Source organism: Syngnathus acus, chromosome 1 (genome assembly GCF_901709675.1).
Source record: "Syngnathus acus chromosome 1, fSynAcu1.2, whole genome shotgun sequence".
In the NCBI taxonomy this organism is placed as follows: Eukaryota; Metazoa; Chordata; class Actinopteri; order Syngnathiformes; family Syngnathidae; genus Syngnathus; species Syngnathus acus.
In genome coordinates, this window is record NC_051087.1 from 16,656,038 (window position 1) to 16,675,070 (window position 19,033).

Sequence of the window (19,033 nt, forward strand, 5' to 3'; positions counted from 1 at the left end):
CTTTAATACTACAGGTCTGAAGTCAGCTGGCAGCACCAGTTTCTGACTCTGTTTTCCTGACTGAGTCTGGCTAACGAGGTGTAGTAGGCCTCCTTTCATGACCAACTATCCCATAGTATGTCTTTTCATTGCTGAGCTCCCAGGATTACACTCCGTATCCTCAGGCAACTTTCCCTGTTTCGGTCCTAAAAGTGGATCTCGGGCCTGAGCCAAGATTAACTCCTGCGTGGTCATTTGGCCAAGTGTGTCCATTTTCACACTTGTAGAGAAGGCATATATGTCAGGCACACACTCGTGAGAAGCTTCAAGTTGTTCTGCATACCTTGGGGATGATTGTGCACCTCCCTTTCTGCAAATGGACTTGACACCAGCCTAAGCTATACTTTCCCAGACTTCAGCCTCTTTTCTTGGCTTCATTCTCGACAGCAAATCAGAATCAACGTTGTTCTTACCAGGTCGGTATGATATCAAAATAGTTTACAATTTTGAGTCCGACAGCTAACAATATCCATGAGCATTTAGGGTTGTTGTCAGTGCGAACTGTGAAACATGCTCCATGTAATCCAGATAATCATGGAACTTTTCCACGATAGCCCATTTCCGCAACAAGAATTCGAACTGATGGATGGGTTAATTCTTTTCTGAAGGGTTAAGTTTTCAGCTGGCAAAGGCTACTGGCCTTAGCCCTTCAGAGTCCACCTGGTACAGTACGGCGCCAAGTCCTGCAAGACTGGCATCCACATGCAGCGCGTAGGGTTTGCTGGTGTCAGTGAAAGCCAAAACTGGAGCGTTGGCGAGACAGTGTTTGTTTTCGAATGCATCCATGATCCCACCGTCATCCGAATGGACAAAACCATCACTGTTCCACTTTATATAGACCACAACTGAATGAATAAAACGGGGGAATTTATAAACGTGATATCTAGTAAGCATTTTTTGACTGAACCACAGCCCTGCTTTCTTGCTTCCCTGCACTTGGGTCGTCCTTTCCCACGACACCTGACAACAACGACTTGACGACAGCCTGATGATTCGTGGTTTTGTCAAGTCTCAGTGAACACAACACAGTTCTAAATTTTAAATTTAAATTCTAAAGTTTACTAATTTTTTAAATACAAACATAAAAGAAAAGTTGCAATTGTATTGCAGTCTAAAAGTTCAGAAATAAGGCACATGGTCATCAGTGTGCAAGATGTTAAGATTACAGCAGCGAGTTAAGGGAATCCAGTAGTGCATACCTCTCAGGGTGTAATTAAACAGTCGCATGGCATGGGGTATAAAGGATTACTGCAGCGTGTATTTTCTTTATTAGTTTTACACCGTTGGTTGGTCTCACCACACCTGGTTGGGTTTTCTCCAGGTACTTTGGTTTACTCCCACATTCCAAAAAGATTATAACAGGGGTGTCCATCGTACGGCTCGTGGGCCTGAACCGGCCCCTCAGGGCGTTCAGTCCAGCCCAGGGGATCTGCATCAATGAAAAAAAAAAAATTCAATTTCGAATCTGGAGTTCCTTTATTGTCTGCTGGGGCAGTGTGTTTTAGACAAGAAAATATGAAGCAATACTGCGCGTCGGAACTAACAGAAGATGTAGTAGTAACAGCATCAAGCTTCTGAGTCTGTAAGCGGCATTTGGTTTCACTTTAGCCGTCTTTTCTGTTTGCCTCGACACCATCATCAGTGAAATGTCCTTGTCAAAAAAGACTAAAATGGGCACATAATGTCCAGTTTTTCAAGAAAAATGGACCTCATCGTATATATGTTCCCAGATGTGAATGGGAAACCTGTGTGCCATATGTGCCATCAGCAAGTTTCGGTGCTTAAGGGATACAATATTCGGCGTCATTATGAAACTCAGTATGGTGGAAATACAACAGATTGCTCGGAAAAAAGGACATTTTAGTAGGTCTGAGGAAACAATGATCTATTTTCACCTGGAGCCAAAAGATGCTGCGGTGAAAGCCAGCTACCTACGTGCTAGCCAAATAGCATTCGCATCAACTTGCAGTAAGGGTGAGTGCGTCAAAACATGCATGCTGAAGGCTGCCAAAATTGTGTGTCCTGATAAGCGACAAACTTTTGCCAACATAAGCTTGACAAGAAATACCATGGCAGCCCAGGATTTCGGAACTATCGGCAGATTTTGACAATCAACTGAAACACAAAGTGGAGTAATTTCTGGCATTTTCAGTTAGAATTGATGAGAGTACCGATATTACGGACATGGCTCAACTGGTCATATTCATTTGTGGAGTAGACGAGACTGAATGTCACAGAGGAGTTTCTCGACTTGGTGCCTATGACCGACACCACAAGTGAGGACATTCTGTCGTTGGAGCACTGGACAGTCGGGATGGACTGGTCGCGTACTGTGAGTGAAACATTACTTCTTAATTTGTTTTGTGTTTGATGCTTTTTAACTTGGTGATGTTGTACATATAGTGTGATCAGTTTTTATGCATAATACACTTAAATAAATGTTAAACTTAGTGTAAGTGTTGTTTAAATTGCTCATACTTTTCCTAAAAATGCCGAGCTTCTTTATAACATATTTCGTCAAAGGGAAATTCATTTGAAGAAAAATGTGGATTTATTGTTAGTTCTATGTAATTTTGCAATGAGTGTTTTGGTCTGGCCCCTTGCAATCAAATTCTGCTGTCGTGGGCCCCGGACCGAAATTAGTTTGACACCCCTCAATTATACTGAAAGTATATAGCAGCTGTCATTAATTTATTTATTTAATCAACTTCCTATCCATTTCTTTGACCTTTCGTCATTCATGTTTAAAACTGCTGTTAAATGACACATATTCACAAATCACATATGCACTATGAACTATAGTAGTATTACCTGAGTTAGGGTGCTTGCTACCATGGCTACTGTTATTATTTTGCCTTGATGTTGCTATTATTTGTTTACTAAGGATTTATTACCTTTATTTGTTTATTAAGTTATTATTACCACCTTTGTAACTACACTGATTTTAATCCAACTTCAAATGGTAAGCTAATTGATTGATTATATATTTTTTTATAAAACTTTCTTTAATTTTAACTTGAAGTCTGAGGGAGACACTTTATAAGCTCGTCAGTTTCTCGTCTTCCTTGCGCATGACTATTTTCTTTGAATTGTTTTTTTCTTCATGTGACATTTGTGTTATTTTGTGTGTGTTAAATAAATAAATAAATAAATAAATAAATAAATAAATAAATAAATAGTATACGTATAGTTATGTTTCCATGTTTCAAGTTACGTTTGCAGTACAGTAACCATCGCTACTTCGCGCTTCACCTATCGCGGCCTCGCTCTATCGCGGATTTTTTTTTTTAAAGAAATAGATTCGGTGCATCGCGAATCGTTTATTATTTTTTTTAGTCTGCCACACACACGCGCACACACACGCACGCACACACACACACACACATGCATATGCACACATTCACAGAATCATATGCAATGAAGCACACAACCCAGGCAACAAGACAGGCAAGTGCACCCCTACACCATCAGCGACTCCCCGATGGTCGTGGCTTTTTGCGGCATCACTTGTCTGCCCGTATGACACTAATGGCCAATGGGAACATGTTGATCTGTGCCCTTGCAGTGGATTGGCTTAGCAGTTCTAACAAACATCTCGAAACACAGCGGGTCAGGCAAACGAGAATCAGGTGCCGTGCGTGCGTGACAAAACAGACAAAAACTGTGAGGAGTGACGTTTAGCAGCTCTGTATTGGCGACTCGCGCCTCAGAGGTCTAGCACGGGGGGCGCGTGATGCCATAGGAGACGTGACATAGCCATGCACAAAGGAAAAACGCACCATCGTGCAGTAACATTCGGGACAACGGCAGTGAGCTAGTGTTGGCTCGTGAGTCAACGATTCGTTCAAAAAGAACGAATATTTTCAGTGAACGAGAGTGAACGAATCACTTCCTAAAGTGAACACCTGCCGCTGACTATCTGTGCTGTGGTTGAGAGAGTGAGCAGCACCAGGTTCCTGGGGGTGCACATCAGTGAGGATCGCTCCTGGTCCACCAACACCGCATCACTGGCGAAGAAGGCCCAGCGCCGCCTGTACTTCCTGCGGAAACTCAGGCGAGCGAGTGCTCCTCCGGCCGTCATGACTACATTTTACCGTGGCACCATTGAGAGCGTCCTCTCCAGTTGTATTGCTGTTTGGGGTGGTAGCTGCACTGAATACAACATGAAGGCCCTGCAGCGCATAGTGAACACGGCTGGTAAGATTATTGGTGCTTCACTCCCCTCCTTGAAGGACATTTACACCTCCCATCTCACCCGCAAGGCGACCACGATTGTGAGTGATGTGAGTCACCCCGCTCACTCTTTGTTCGATCTTCTGCCCTCTGGGAAGAGGTACAGGAGCCTGCGCTCCCGCACCACCAGACTCACCAACAGCTTCATACTCCAGGCTGTTAGGATCCTGAACTCTCTCCCCCCTTCTGCGTAGCGTCCTGTACTTTTGCGCTATATTCTGACTGTCTGCTGTATGCACACTTGCTCCGTTTTGCTCCTCTTATTTATTGTGTTATTTGTTTATTTATTATTTATTCATCACTCTTATTATTCATTGTTTGTGCCTTCTTGTTTTTATTTTGTGTTGTTTACTTGTATGTATATCGTGTACTATGTCTTGTCACCGTGGGATAGTGGGAACGTAATTTCGATTTCTTTGTGTGTCTTGGCATGTGAAGAGATTGACGATAGATAGATAGATAGATAGATAGATAGATAGATAGATAGATAGATAGATAGATAGATAGATAGATAGATAGATAGATAGATAGATAGATAGATGCCATCTCCTCCGTTCTTCACCTGAGCCTGGCTCACCTGGAGGAGAGGAACACCCACGTGCGGTTGCTGTTCCTGGACTTCAGCTCAGCGTTTAACACCATCATTCCACAACATCTGGTGGAAAAACTGGAACACCTGGGCTTCAGCACCCCCCTTCGAAACTGGCTGCTAGACTTCCTCACCAACAGACCTCAGTCAGTCCGGGTCGGACAGAACACCTCAGATGTCATCACCCTCAGCACAGGCTCCCCTCAGGGCTGCGTCCTGAGCCCCCTGCTGTTCACCCTGATGACACACGACTGCTGTTGGGAAAAATATACTTTTTATCATTGGATTCTATGTATCTACTTATGTGTGCAAGATTTTCCACAGTATGTGACAGTTTGGCCTCGTGATAATGACTTGGGAGCATCTGGCTGTCTAAGGAACTCATGTCTGGAGTCATGAGTCGCACTATACAATAAGCCCCATAGTTAGCTATCCATGAACAGATCATGAGGTTGTCATGGGATGGCTGAAGCAGACAAACGTCTTATTTAAGTAGAAGTCATGAGAACGCCACAGAAGTATCCATCCCATGACCACTAAGACTCCGTTTTTGTTAAGCTAAAGTCATGAGATGACCATCTGCTTCTGTCCGTAATAGTATCGCTGTGGTCATGAGATGTAATTGTGGAATGTCCTTCCTGTCTAAAGAAGCTATGCATTTATGTACACTTGCCCCATTGTTTGTTCCTCAATAAAAGGCACGACCAAACTGAGGGAAGGCGCGGATCTCAGCCACACTCGCTGTGTGTCTGGGGTTGCGCCCTTCTGCAGAAGTCGCTTGCCATCGAAGACATATCCCGCCTCTGTGAGATTCTGTTCAGATAAATGTTGTGGACCCAACATTTTTGGGGGCTCGTCCGGGATTCCTGGAAATCTGCTCGCTGATCCGAGGAGTGTTGAGGACGCCGAATCCGTGCACGGCAGAGGTCCCAGGACCCTGAAGGAAAGCCCTGGGGAGCGATGTTCATCCACCAGGCCGGCGAAGTCCAGTTCAGCACCTCTCGGCGGCGACGATTGACGGAATCTTCAAGAGAAATCTTTCAGAGATTCGGTGAGACCTCTTCGTTGGCTGCGTGGTTGGGGTATTTTAGTCCCCGGAAAAAAGGGTACCCGGGTAAGGGCGGCGGAGTCCTTGTGAATTCCAAGAAATAGGAATTCGGTCTACAGATGGAACTTGTAGACATAAATACACCTCGTTGTGTTAAGAAAATTCCGCGGTGTGAATGTGTGTGTGAATGGTAGCACGTATGTGCTGCATGTAATATAGTGGGAAGAAATAACGAATTTCTGTGGAAGCACAGGCATGAATTCCTCACCAGGAAACTGGTCGGAGCAGGAATTACCACAGAAAGTCGTTATCCCACTAAAGAAACATTCCAGCTTTAGAAATCCCTAGGATTTGACAGTTGGACTAAATTCATTAAAATGGGGGGCCGTCAAAGTGTTACTGACAATGTATAAGGAGATGAGAAGTATATATGTTAAATAAGTTACCAAACTTGAGGCAAGTGTCATTAAGAGCGATGAGGTCGCAAGTATGTTTGTCAGACAATGAAGCCACACTGTTAAGCAGAGGAGCCTGAGGCAAAAAGCTCTTTCTGCTCCTATGCAAAACATGCATCTAAATTTAAAAGACCTGAAACCTTCCCCATATAATAGCAAAATATGTCATGGTCAGTCAATTAGAACTCCTGTACAAACAAGAAGCATGACGAAGGCTGTTAAATTTCCCCAAAGTATAAACGATGCTGATGTATGCGAATGATACAGGTGTCAAACCTTATTGAAAGATAAGGCCACTAATATGAAAAAATGAAAATAAAAATAGTAAAACCAAAACATCAAATAGACGAAGACGTTTGCGCAGCGCTGTTCGTTGATGCTGTTTGTGTACTGTGTCTTTATTGTGGGCCCTTGTCTTGTCCTTGTGTTGTCTGTGTGTTTATGTGTGTCTATGTGTTAAAATTATGAAATTGGCTAAAATAGTGTGCAAGGAAATTTACTAGACTGCGGTCTATTCGATTTGCACCACGACACAAAAAGGCAAAATGATTTTGAAACTAGAAAATGCAATTTCTGGAGAAATTGCGTGTGAAGGCGTAAAAGATTAATAAATACTTAGAGGATGCAACAGAATGATGTTGGAGCAGAATTGAATCAGTTGGAAAAATGTAGAAATTAGAGGTGAAAAAAAAAAAAATGAATTTTGTGAAATTTTGCAGAAAATTTAATCAATCTTTTATTGGCCAAGTTTGAGCATGCCATACAAAGGATTAATAAGTTAACGTGAAAACATAATTTTTTTTAATTTAGCGATTTCGGGAATGTTGAAAACTTTCCCCGGTGTGATTTGAATGGGCTGAATGATGTGAATTTCAAACTGGGACAATGTAAATGTGAATTTTTGGAATATGTCAAAATTGGAATGAGTGGGTTGTTTTATCAAGAACCTTGAGATGGGACAAATTCAAATGAGGAATGTGAATTGAAAATAATGTATGACTGTGTGAACAGCTTGAAGAGAGCTTGAGGAGAGTGAGACCAGTGTATAATGGAGGCTGTGTGTGTGTGTGTGTGTGTGTGTGTGTGTGTGTGTGTGTGTGTGTGTGTGTGTGTGTGTGTGTGTGTGTGTGTGCGTGTGTGTGTGTGTGAGAGAGAGAGATGCAAATGAGCAGGAATGAATAACTGACAAGATACAGGTTGAATGGTTGACGTTGTTGGAGACTGCTATGGGAAAATTAGCAGAACAACTTTGAAGAAAGAGTGATCTTGAGCAAATTTAATGCTAAGAAAAGAAAATAGGGCTTATTTCACAGTGGTTGACTGATTATCATGAATTGAATGGCTGGTTTTACGGTTTCATCTAAAAGTCAAGTTTTGGTCTACATTGATGATAATTGCTTTTGAAACAAAGGAAGCGTGGGGATGAGATTCCTTTCTCCTCATGCAGCATTTAGGCCAGAGAGGAAATGAAGTCAAGTGTTATTGACCACGTCAGTAACAAAACTGTTTTGCCAAAATGACTTCTTAAGGCAACCCCAATTGTGTCACTTATGTGACAACAGGGGGGGGATGAGTTATTAGTTACCTTCGGTTTAGATTCTTTCGTTACCTTCGGTTTAGATTCTTAAGTGAAATTAAAAAAAAAAAAAAAAAAGCATGTCCTGTTTGTGTGAAACATGATCCACACGGGAACCTAAAAGAAACTCTATATGAAAATCACCCCCACTTCAGAAGGGTTAACACCTGTTGAAAACAAAGTGGAAAATGTGTTAAGTTATATGTGCTGCTGCAATGGCAGTAGAATCGTCAGCAGATGTGAACTTGTTCCATCCCACAGACCTGTTTGTACCCACATGCTGTTGATGTGTTGTTACTTCAAAGTAAAATGAACATGCTGTCTCCAGCCAGACATTTGTCTTATACAGCTCTGTTATTGTCACAAATCATTGCACTGACCAGAGCGTGTACTCTAGCAGATGGACAAGACCTAATTGTATACACAGACAGCCAGTATGCATTTTCAACAGTTTTTTACTTTGCAAAACAATGGGAAAGGCGTGGAATGATAACTTCAACAGGAAAGCAAATAACACATGCACAACTTCTAATCCAGCTCCTCCAGGCAGTAATGTTGCCCACAAAGCTTGCAATTTGCAAATGGGAGGCACACACACGGAGGAAAGATTTTGTATCAATAGGCAATGCCTTAGCAGATAAAACAGCAAAGGAAGCTGCTATAGGCAAATACGGAACCTCAGACCTATTTCTGAGATTGCTGTCAGAAAAGGAAGAACTAATAAATATACAGATCTTGCATGATATGCAACATTTAGCCCCTAAACAAGAACAGAAAATGTGGATTGCTAAAGGTGCACATCTGACAGACAAAGACATATACGTTGTAAATAATAAGCTTGTTCTCCCTAAATCCCTTTTTAGAGCAGCTGCAATTTCGACACAAGGGAGTACTCATGTGTCGACAGGGGGGATGCAGGAGCTAATATCACAACACTTTACAACGTATGGTTTCAATTTGTACTCAAAACTTTTTTGTAGGACGTGTGAAGTCTGTATAAAAAATAATCCACAAGGGAATGTAAGACCAAAAAGAGGAAAATTCCCAGAACCAACATATCCGTTCCAAATGTTGCATATGGACTTCATAGAACTAAACAGGTGCGGACTGTACAAATACTGATTAGTCCTAATCGATGCCCTTTCAAGGTGGACAGAAATAATCCCAGCAAAGAATGCAGATGCTATAAATAGCAAAGGCTATCTGCAAGACCATCATTCCCAGTTATGGCATCCCAGAGACCATTTACAGTGACAACGGACCACATTTTGTCAATTCGGTCATTAACCAAATGCATGGCAGAAACGGGAAGACCATGGCCCGAATGTCTAGATTTGGTAAAACTCTATATGAGGATTATGCCCTGTGGCAAGGGTTTAACCCCTTCTGAGATCATTCATGGCAGAGCATACAGGCTCCCTCTGATCTCACATGATCAAGACAAAGACACAGAAGAGCTAACTCTAGCTGACTACATGATCAAAACCATGCAAACGAAAAATGTGTCAAATGCAAGTTTACTGCCCTCCACTCCTTTATCTCCACAGGATGGCTCAGCAAAACCAGGTGACTGGGTCTTCATCAAAGTAATCAAACGAAAGACGTGGTCTTCACCCCGGTGGGAGGGACCATTCCAAGTCCTACTCGCCACACCCACAGCTGTGCAGAAAGACCCAGCTGGATACATCTCAGCCACTGTAAGCTGCAGAGAGTGCTTGGCTCCTAGGCCCCGGTCAGGGCGAAGTATCCGGCTGCAAAGGGGGTGCCAATTATAGTTTGGCATCAGTCTCAAACCGGTGAAGAACTAAGAACCCTGACCATTTAGCTCCCTAGGGGTTCAGGTGGCTCTGTGGAACTGAACGGAAAATGGCACTCAGAGGAGTGCTTGTCTGTGCTGTGGCTGTAGCATGCTTGCCAATGACATGGAGTGTCCAGGGTCCCCAAGGGGAAAGTGGAACTTCCGCTCGAATCAAGAGAATGACGACCGAACTGTTGACAAAGTATATTCAAGATTCAAGATTCAAGAGTTTTTATTCGCCATGTTTGAGCGTGCCAAACAAGGAATTTGACTTCGGTAAAAACACACCCTCTGTTCAACATATAGGTGACTAACAACACTCAGGACATGTGCATAATGGCAAAAACAGTGTAGACAAATTCAAAAGGTGTGAAGAGCAGGATGTTATTGCACAGTAATGCCTCTGAGACTCTATGAGTGGTGTGAGTTCATCAGAGCAACAGCCCGGGGGAAGAAGCTGTCTCGGTGTCTGCTGGTTTTGGCGTACCGAGCTCTATAACGCCGTCCGGAGGGGAGTAGTTCAAACAGACTGCAACCTGGGTGAGAAGGGTCTGTAGAGATGTTCCTTGCACGTTTCCTGGTCCTGGACAGGTACAAGTCTTGGATAGATGGGAGGTTGATTCCAATGATCTTTTCTGCAGTCCTGATTGTCCGTTGCAGTCTGTGCTTGTCTTGTTTGGAGGCTGATCCAAACCAGACAGTGATGGAGGTGCAGAGGACAGACTGGATGATGGCAGTGTAGAAAGTCTTCAGAAGCTCTCGCGGCAGGTTGAACTTCTTGAGCTGTCTCAGGAAGTACAGCCTCTGCTGGGCCTTCTTCCGGACAGAGTCTATGTGGCCGGTCCATTTCAGGTCCCGAGAGATTGTGGTTCCCAGGAACTTGAAGGTGTCTGTGGAGAGAATAGTATTACTGCGGATAGTGAGGGGTAAAAGTGGTGAAGGGTCTCGCCTGAAATCCACTGTCATCTCCACGGTCTTGAGCGGGTTCAGCTCCAGATGGTTTTGGTTGCACCAGTGGACCAGCCGCTCCACCTCCTGTCTGTACGCAGTCTCATCACCGTCCTGGATCAGTCCGATGAGAGTGGTGTCGTCTGCATACTTCAGGAGCTTCACAGGGGAGTCATCTGAGGAGAAATCATTGGTGTAGAGAGAGAAGAACAGTGGGGAGAGGACGCACCCCTGAGGGGCTCCAGTATTGGTGGTCCGGGTGTCAGATGTGATGCCCCCCAGCCTCACACGCTGTCTCCTGTTGGTCAGGAAGCTGGTGATCCACTGACAGGTGGGGGCAGGCACCGCAAGCTGGATGAGCTTCTGTTGGAGGATGTCAGGAGCGATGGTGTTGAACGCCGAGCTGAAGTCCACGAACAGGATCCTGGCGTACGTTCCTGGGGTGTCCAGGTGGTGCAGGATGTAGTGCAGTCCCATGTTGACCGCATCATCCACTGACCTGTTTGCCCGGTAGGCAAACTGGAGGGGGTCAAGCAGGGGGCCCGTGACCTCCTTCAGGTGGTTCAGCACTAACCTCTCGAAAGATTTCATGACCACAGATGTCAGTGCGACGGGTCTATAGTCATTCAAACCTGTGATGGCGGGCTTCTTGGCCACTGGAACGATGGTGGAGCTCTTGAAGCACGAGGGCACCTCACACAGCTCCAGAGAACGGTTGAAGATCCGTGCAAAGGTGGGCGCCAGCTGTTCAGCGCAGACTTTCAAGCAGGAAGGTGACACGCCGTCTGGGCCCGGTGCCTTCCTGGTCTTTTGTCTCCGGAACATCCGGCGCACTTCCTCCTCGCGGACCTGGAGTGCGGGTGCGGCCTCTGCAAGAGAGAGAGTGGGTGACAACGATGATAGAGGTGTGGACAGAGCAGTTGTGGGGAGAGGTGAGTATGTAGATTGTGCTGCAGGAAGTCCCGTTGTGTGGGAGGACCGATCAAACCTGCAGTAGAACTTATTCAGCTGGTTAGCAAGCCTTGGGCTCTCCACAGGACGGGGGGTTCGTTTCTTGTAGCCCGTGATGCTCTGCAGACCTTTCCACACTGTTGAGGGATCAGGATTGGCAGAGAGGTGTCTCTTCAGGTTCTCCCCGTAACACCTCTTGGCTTTCCTGACCTCTCGGTTCAGTGTGTTTCTGGTCTGCCTGAACAGGTCGCGGTCGCCGCTCCTGTAGGCCTCCTCCTTGACTTTGCGCAGCCTCCTGAGGTTCGGTGTAAACCAAGGATTGTCGTTGTTGTACGTGCAGAAGGTCTTAGTCTGCACACACAGATCCTCACAAAAACTGATGTATGATGTGACAGTGTCAGTGAGTTCATGCAAGTCTGAAGTTGCAGCTTCGAAAGCTCCCCAATCGGTGCAGTCAAAGCAGGCTTGGAGGTCCTGCCTTGACTCCACTGTCCACTTCCTCACAGTCCTCACCACAGGCTTAGAAGTTTTTAGTTTCTGCCTGTAGGCCGGGATCAGATGAACTAGACAGTGGTCCGAGAGTCCTAAAGCTGCACGAGCCGCAGAGTGGTATGCATCCTTGATCACGGTGTAGCAGTGGTCCAGAGTCTGTGCCCCTCTGGTGGGACACGTTACGTGCTGTCTGTATCTGGGGAGTTCGTGTGCGAGGTTCGCCCTGTTAAGATCACCCAGAACAATGATTAGTGAGTTTGGTAGAAGTTTCTCCATGTCTGTTACCTGGTCAGCCAGCATCTGCGTGGCTTCACTCGCACGTGCGTGTGGTGGGATGTAAACAGCCGCCATGACGATCGAGGAGAACTCCCGTTGAAGATATATAATAACAGCATCAACTACAAGCCAACAAAAACAAAATTAAAACATCAATGTCGGCATAAAGTGTGTCGGCTGGCAATGGCTTGGCGGCAATGCTGTCTGTCACTCACTCGTGAATCTTCGCGAAAGACCAATCAGCAGCGCCAGCGAGCGATAGATGGAGGAGGGACTTTACGAGTCAGTGACGTATATCCCGTTCATGAACGAGTCAGTGACGCAATTTCCCGTTCACGACCGGGTGAGAGACTGTTGCCAACGGATCAGTGTGTAAGTGTTGTATTATAGAAAGAAATGTGTTAATTACCCGAGCCAATTAAGTCAAAGTCAAAGTCAAAGTCAGCTTTATTGTCAATCCCTTCATATGTCAAGACACACAAAGAAACCGAAATTCCGTTTCCTCCATCCCACGGTGACGAGACATACAAGTAGGCGACACAAAACAAAAACAAGAAGGCACAAACCATAAATAATAAATAAAATAAAATGAGCGATGAATAAAAACAGACCAATAACCCATTGAATATGAGGGGCAAAACCGAGCCAGTGAGCATACAGCAAGAACAGGACGCTACGCTGAAAGGGGGAGCGAGTTCAGGATCCTAACAGCCTGGAGTACGAAGCTGGAAAGTCTGGTGGTGCGGGAGCGCAGGCTCCTGTACCGCCTCCCAGAGGGCAGAAGTTCAAACAAAGAGTGAGCGGGGTGACTCACATCACTCACAATCTTGGTCGCCTTATTATTATATATAATAATTTGGTGGGGTTGTGTGGTTGTATTGTTTGATGTGTATGGGTTGTTTCCCCTGGATGTAAAAAAAAAAACCAAAAAAAACCGTATGAGTGTGTGTGTGAGTGGGGGGGGGGGGGGGGGGGGTAGGATTGGGGGGGATTCATTGAACGATTCGTTTGAACGAATCTTTTGGGTGAACTGATTCTAAAGATTCAGTTCACCTAAAAGAACTGGAATGCACATCAACAGCGGCCGGCAATGAGCACTAAGCGGAGGGCGTGCCTCTGAGCAATGTGTGGAAGCCCTCGCGCTGGGCTGCGTCAGCCGGTCAGCATCCCAAGAGCAAAGCGGAGCCGTGACACATTTACACTTGAAAATGTTTAAATGTTTAAAATTACAATAAAGAGTTTAAAAATTAAACTACAAAAAAAAGTCTTGTGCAGATGCTCCCCCCAGCGGGGGTGCGTCAGTCGGCCAGCACGCAAAAACAGACACTTTAAAATGTTTTTAAAGGTATTTAAAATACAAGAATGTATTTGAAAATACAATAGAGTGTATAAAAATAAAATTATAAAAGTCTTGCGCGGATGCACTCGCGTTGGGCCGTGGGGGCGCGTCAGTCGCAAGAGCAGAGAGGAGCCGTGATACTTTAAAATATTTTAAAAAGTGTTCAAAATACAATAACGTATTTAAAAGTACAATAGAGTGTATAAAAACGAAATCATAAAAGTATTTTGCGGATGCGCTCGCCCTGGGCCGCGGGGACACGTCAGTCGGCCAGCATGCAAGAGCAGAGAGGAGCCAGACACGTTTGCACTTCAAAAAAGTTTCATAAAAGTCTTGTGTGGATATTGTAACAAAATATTTACTCATATTTAGCTTCTTATTTATTTAAATAAATAATAATGTTTCTGCAAGTCAGTCTGACTTTTTCTTTTACAAAAGTGTTTAAAACTACAAAAAATATTTAAAAAACAAAGTGTATAAAACTAGTCAAGTCAAGTCAAGTTTATTTATATAGCCCTGAATCACAAATAAGTCTCAAAGGGCTTCACATATACAAAAAAAATTGACAATTATTCTCAAACATCTCCTGATCTTAAACTCCCAGGAGGGCAAGAAAAAACTCAAAAAAAACCTAACAGGGGAAAAATGAGAAACCTTGAGAAGGGACCACAGATGGGAGGATTCCCGTTCCAGGATGACCAGGCTGCAATGGATGCAGAGAGGGCACATAGAATACATAATATAAAAAATCAGAGAAAAAGTGGATGTCCAATTCAAAGTGAAGAGCTACAGGAGGTGCCCTCGATTGTCCTGGCAGTGTATTCGAGGGGGGTAATCCGCTGCAGTTCCCTCATCCTGATTGGTGGGGGGGGGAGCGAAAACACATACTCCAGCCGAATCGGCCACTACAGGTTAAATAAAGGCCATATCATAAAAATGTGTCTTTAAACGTGTCTTAAATGTTTCTACTGAGGTAGCAGTTCTAATATCCATTGGTAGGGCATTCCAAAGCTCTGGAGCCCGAATAGAAAATGCTCTAGACCAGTGGTCCCCAACCACCGGGCCGCGGACCGGTACCGGTCTGTGGGTCACTTGGTACCGAGCCGCCAAGCCACACAGAAAAAAAAAAAAAAAATGTTTTAATCGACGATCAATTAATTCAGGTCAAGACGTCCGTCCCGGTCACGTGACATGTTTCCCCAGTCGAGCCTGCAAAGCTAGCAAAAATGAGTAAGTATTTATTTTGAAAAATATAAAAAAATTGGCAATTCTCTCCCAATTACATCCGTCGGTTCAGGTCAAGACGCTCGTCTCGGTCACGTGACATGTCACCTCAGTTGAGCCCGCGAAGCAAGCAAAAATGAGCAAGAAACAGAGATGTTTGGAAAGCTTCTTCGGAAAGGAAAAAAAGCCCAATGAGGAGACGGAAGAAGAAGAGGCTACGACTTCTAAGAAAAGGAAAGCTGCATTTAAAAGACTATGACGCGCCAAGCCCACTCTGCATAATATGTGGCGACAGGCTAGCTAACGAGGCAATGAAGCCCTCAAAACTGCTTCGGCACATGGAGACCAAGCATCCTGCATTAAAAGACAAACCTTAACCACTTCGGGTGTCATTGTCTCCGATTACGCCTAGATGGGACCGGCTCGTTTCTGAGAAACAAGCTCAGTGCTCCCACTAATTCAATGTAATGGTGAGTTTTATTTTAATGTCGTTTATACTTGTTTTTATCAAAGTCAAAGTCAAAGTCAGCTTTATTGTCAATCCCTTCATATGTCAAGACACACAAAGAAACCGAAATTCCGTTTCCTCCATCCCACGGTGACGAGACATACAAGTAGGCGACACAAAACAAAAACAAGAAGGCACAAACCATAAATAATAAATAATAAATAAAATAAAATGAGCGATGAATAAAAACAGACCAATAACCCATTGAATATGAGGGGCAAAACCGAGCCAGTGAGCATACAGCAAGAACAGGACGCTACGCTGAAAGGGGGAGCGAGTTCAGGATCCTAACAGCCTGGAGTACGAAGCTGTTGGAAAGTCTGGTGGTGCGGGAGCGCAGGCTCCTGTACCGCCTCCCAGAGGGCAGAAGTTCAAACAAAGAGTGAGCGGGGTGACTCACATCACTCACAATCTTGGTCGCCTTGCGAGTGAGATGGGAGGTGTAAATGTCCTTCAAGGAGGGGAGAGAAGCACCAATAGTCTTACTAGCCGTTTTCACAATGCGCTGCAGGGCCTTCAAGTCTTGGTCAGTGCAGCTGCCACCCCAGACAGCAATACAGCTGGAGAGGACGCTCTCAATGGTGCCGCGGTAAAAAGTAGTCATGACGGCCGGAGGAGTCCCCGCTCGCCTGAGTTTCCGAAGGAAGTACAGGCGGCGCTGGGCCTTCTTCGCCAGCGACGCGGTGTTGGTGGACCAGGAGAGATCCTCACTGATGTGCACCCCCAGGAACCTGGCGCTGCTCACTCTCTCCACCACAGCACCGACGATGGTCAGCGGCAGGTGTCGGGCGTGACCCTTCCGGAAGTCAACGACAATCTCCTTGGTCTTGTCGACGTTCAGCAGGAGGTTGTTGTCCCTGCACCACGCGGTCAGAAGGTCAACCTCCAGCCTGTATTGAGTCTCGTCTCCCTTGGTGATGAGACCCACCAGAGTCGTGTCGTCAGCAAACTTCACTATGCGGTTGCCGCTGCAGGTGGCCAGTCGTATCATTTTATTTCATCGTATTCATATATTTATTATAAATGTATTATTTATTTATATAAATGTATTATTTAGTTATATAAATGTATTATTTATTTATATAAAGGCCGGTCCGCGAAAATATTTCTGACACGTAACCGGTCCGTGGCGCAAAAAAGGTTGGGGATCACTGCTCTAGACCCTGCAGACATTTTTCTGGCCCTCGAGGTCACTAAAAGACTAGCGTTTTGCGAGCGGAGGTTACGGGACGGAACGTAAGGAACAATGTGATAAAATTTTCTTGTCCGTGAGAGCAGCCTTGCAGCAGCATTTTGTCCTAACTGTAGACTTTTGATAATGGATTTAGGAAGACCAGAGAATAATGCGTTACAGTAGTCCAGGCGCGACGTAAAACGCATGTATAATAGTTTCTGCATACTATAAAACTACAATATAAAACTATAATAAAGGTTCATAAAAGTCTTGTATGGATGTTGTTTATATTTACTCTTATTTATTTTCTTTATTTCCCTATTTATTTAAATAGAGAATATTTATGAAAATAAGTCTGACTTTAAAACGTTTACTAAAGTGGTTAAGAATACAAAAACATTTTAAAAGTACAATTACAGTGTTTAAAAATACAATAAAGCAGTGTTTTTCAACCTTTTTTGAGGCAAGGCACACTTTTTTTATTGAATAAATCCCGCGGCACACCACCAGCTGAAAATGCGAAAAAAAAACCTAATATTTACAATATAAGTGTTATATTGTTAATATAAGCTTTTTTTTAACATTGAAGAATGACGTTGAATCGGACATCTTGAATAGTAATCAAATAAAAACAAAGACAAAAAGTATTTCACAATCGTTCATATTTATTCTCACTCAGTGTGAAACCTGGGCCTGTTTGGATAAACACAGAGCAGATATCCTGGCAGGAATCAATGAAAGACACACACGAAGCTCTTCCTCCACAGCTCTAAGTCTTTCTCTGTTTTTAGTTTTTACAGCAGTCAGGCTTGAAAAGCTCACCTCACACAGATATGTTGTGGAAAATGGGAGCAATGTCAAAATAGCTTTGTGGGTCAGCATGGGGAACTCCTTGGCAGCTGCCAACCAGAAACTGTCCAAAGGTAGATCAGCAAAGCTTAGCATAGAATAGAATAGATCTTTATTTGTCATTGTCACATGTACAACGAAATTTAAAAAGTGCCAACCGATCCGCGCATGCGATAAAAAATAAATAGAATAAAAAGATAAAAAACAAGCTAAAAACCCACAGAAGAACATACACAGATCGATTGAGACCACGATCTTGTTTCAGTTCAGTTAGTTCCTCCTGCTCCTGTAAAGTCATGTCCTTTCCAACAGCTGATGCTGAGCTGAATGGATCCCTAACCCAGTCAAGGTACTCTGTGGTGGCTAAAGAGAAATAAAATGACTTCTTCTGCTCAAGAATTTTCAAATGTTTAACTATTATCTCACACAGTGCAGCAGTATTAACATCTTGCCATTTCTTGGTGAGTTGGAACATTTCAAGATTGCCACTTTCCACATGTTGCTGCCAGAGTTGCACCTTGGAACGGAATCCATTTATTTTATCTGTGCTTGCAAGCAGGTTTTCATTTCGGCCTTGCATTCGTGTGTTCAGTTCATTCAGATGATAAAAAATATCTGCCAGGTATGCCAGCCTTGCACACCACTCATCACTTGCAAGCGGCTTTGCGGAATCGAACCCCTCGTTTGTCAGAAACACTTTAAGTTCCTCTCGCAGCTCATACACACGGGCCAGCACCTTGCCGCGCGACAACCATCGGACCTCCGTATGAAACAGCAAGGCTTTATGCTCCGCTCCCATTTCCTCACATAAAGCCGCAAATATGCGAGTTTTCACAGGTCGTGACTTTACAAAGTTTACCATGCACACAACGTCATCCAACACAGGAACGAGGTCTGCCGGTAAAGTCTTGGCTATGAGGGTTTCGCGGTGTAAAAAACAGTGCGTAATGATCACATCTGTTTACCACATACCAAGCACAATGGAGTAGGTGCCGTTGCATCTCCGGTAAAAGTAAATCCAAATGAAAGAGTTTTCGTTGTATTGCCTTGTCTTTGCTTTCTTTTTACCTCCACTTATACTAGGGCCCTCATCAGGGTCCGGATTTTGTCCAGGGTCCAGTACAGTGTCAGCATTTTTTCTCTTCAAAAACTTCTCCATCACTTTTACGATCGACTCGTCTCGCTATCCACAATGACAACGTCGCCATCAATGCTACCTGCCGCTGCATCCATGCGTCACCAATTTTCTCGTCTGCAAGCACAAGGCAAATCGCTACCTGCTGCTGCCACCTTCTGATATGGAAGAGTACTACATGATTACTCTGCCGGGCGCTACACCGCACAGGCACACAAATTGGAGAATTTCCCACGGCACCCCTGACAATATGTGCCGCGGCACCCCGGTTGAAAAAGTCTTTTATGGATATTGTAACAATATATTTTCTCTACCTCGTGGATTTTCCCCTATCGCGGGTGGTCCTGGAACCAATTATCCGCGATAAACAAGGGATTACTGTATATTGTTATGGATGAA

At 44.4% G+C, this 19,033-nt stretch overlaps 2 long non-coding RNA genes across 2 annotated transcripts; both read right to left on the reverse strand.

Moving 5' to 3' along the window:
* Nucleotides 1-949: 949 nt before the first annotated feature.
* LOC119125147 lies at nucleotides 950-18,433 on the reverse strand. The gene is made up of 3 exons (XR_005098444.1): nucleotides 17,749-18,433; nucleotides 15,337-15,340; nucleotides 950-960 (listed from the first exon to the last, which is right to left on the reverse strand). It is a non-coding gene; the product is annotated as an uncharacterized LOC119125147 (long non-coding RNA).
* On the reverse strand, nucleotides 2,524-9,940 carry LOC119125017. Its single transcript, XR_005098407.1, has 4 exons — nucleotides 9,486-9,940; nucleotides 5,564-5,570; nucleotides 4,892-4,896; nucleotides 2,524-2,536 (listed from the first exon to the last, which is right to left on the reverse strand). It is a non-coding gene; the product is annotated as an uncharacterized LOC119125017 (long non-coding RNA).
* Nucleotides 18,434-19,033: the final 600 nt, after the last annotated feature.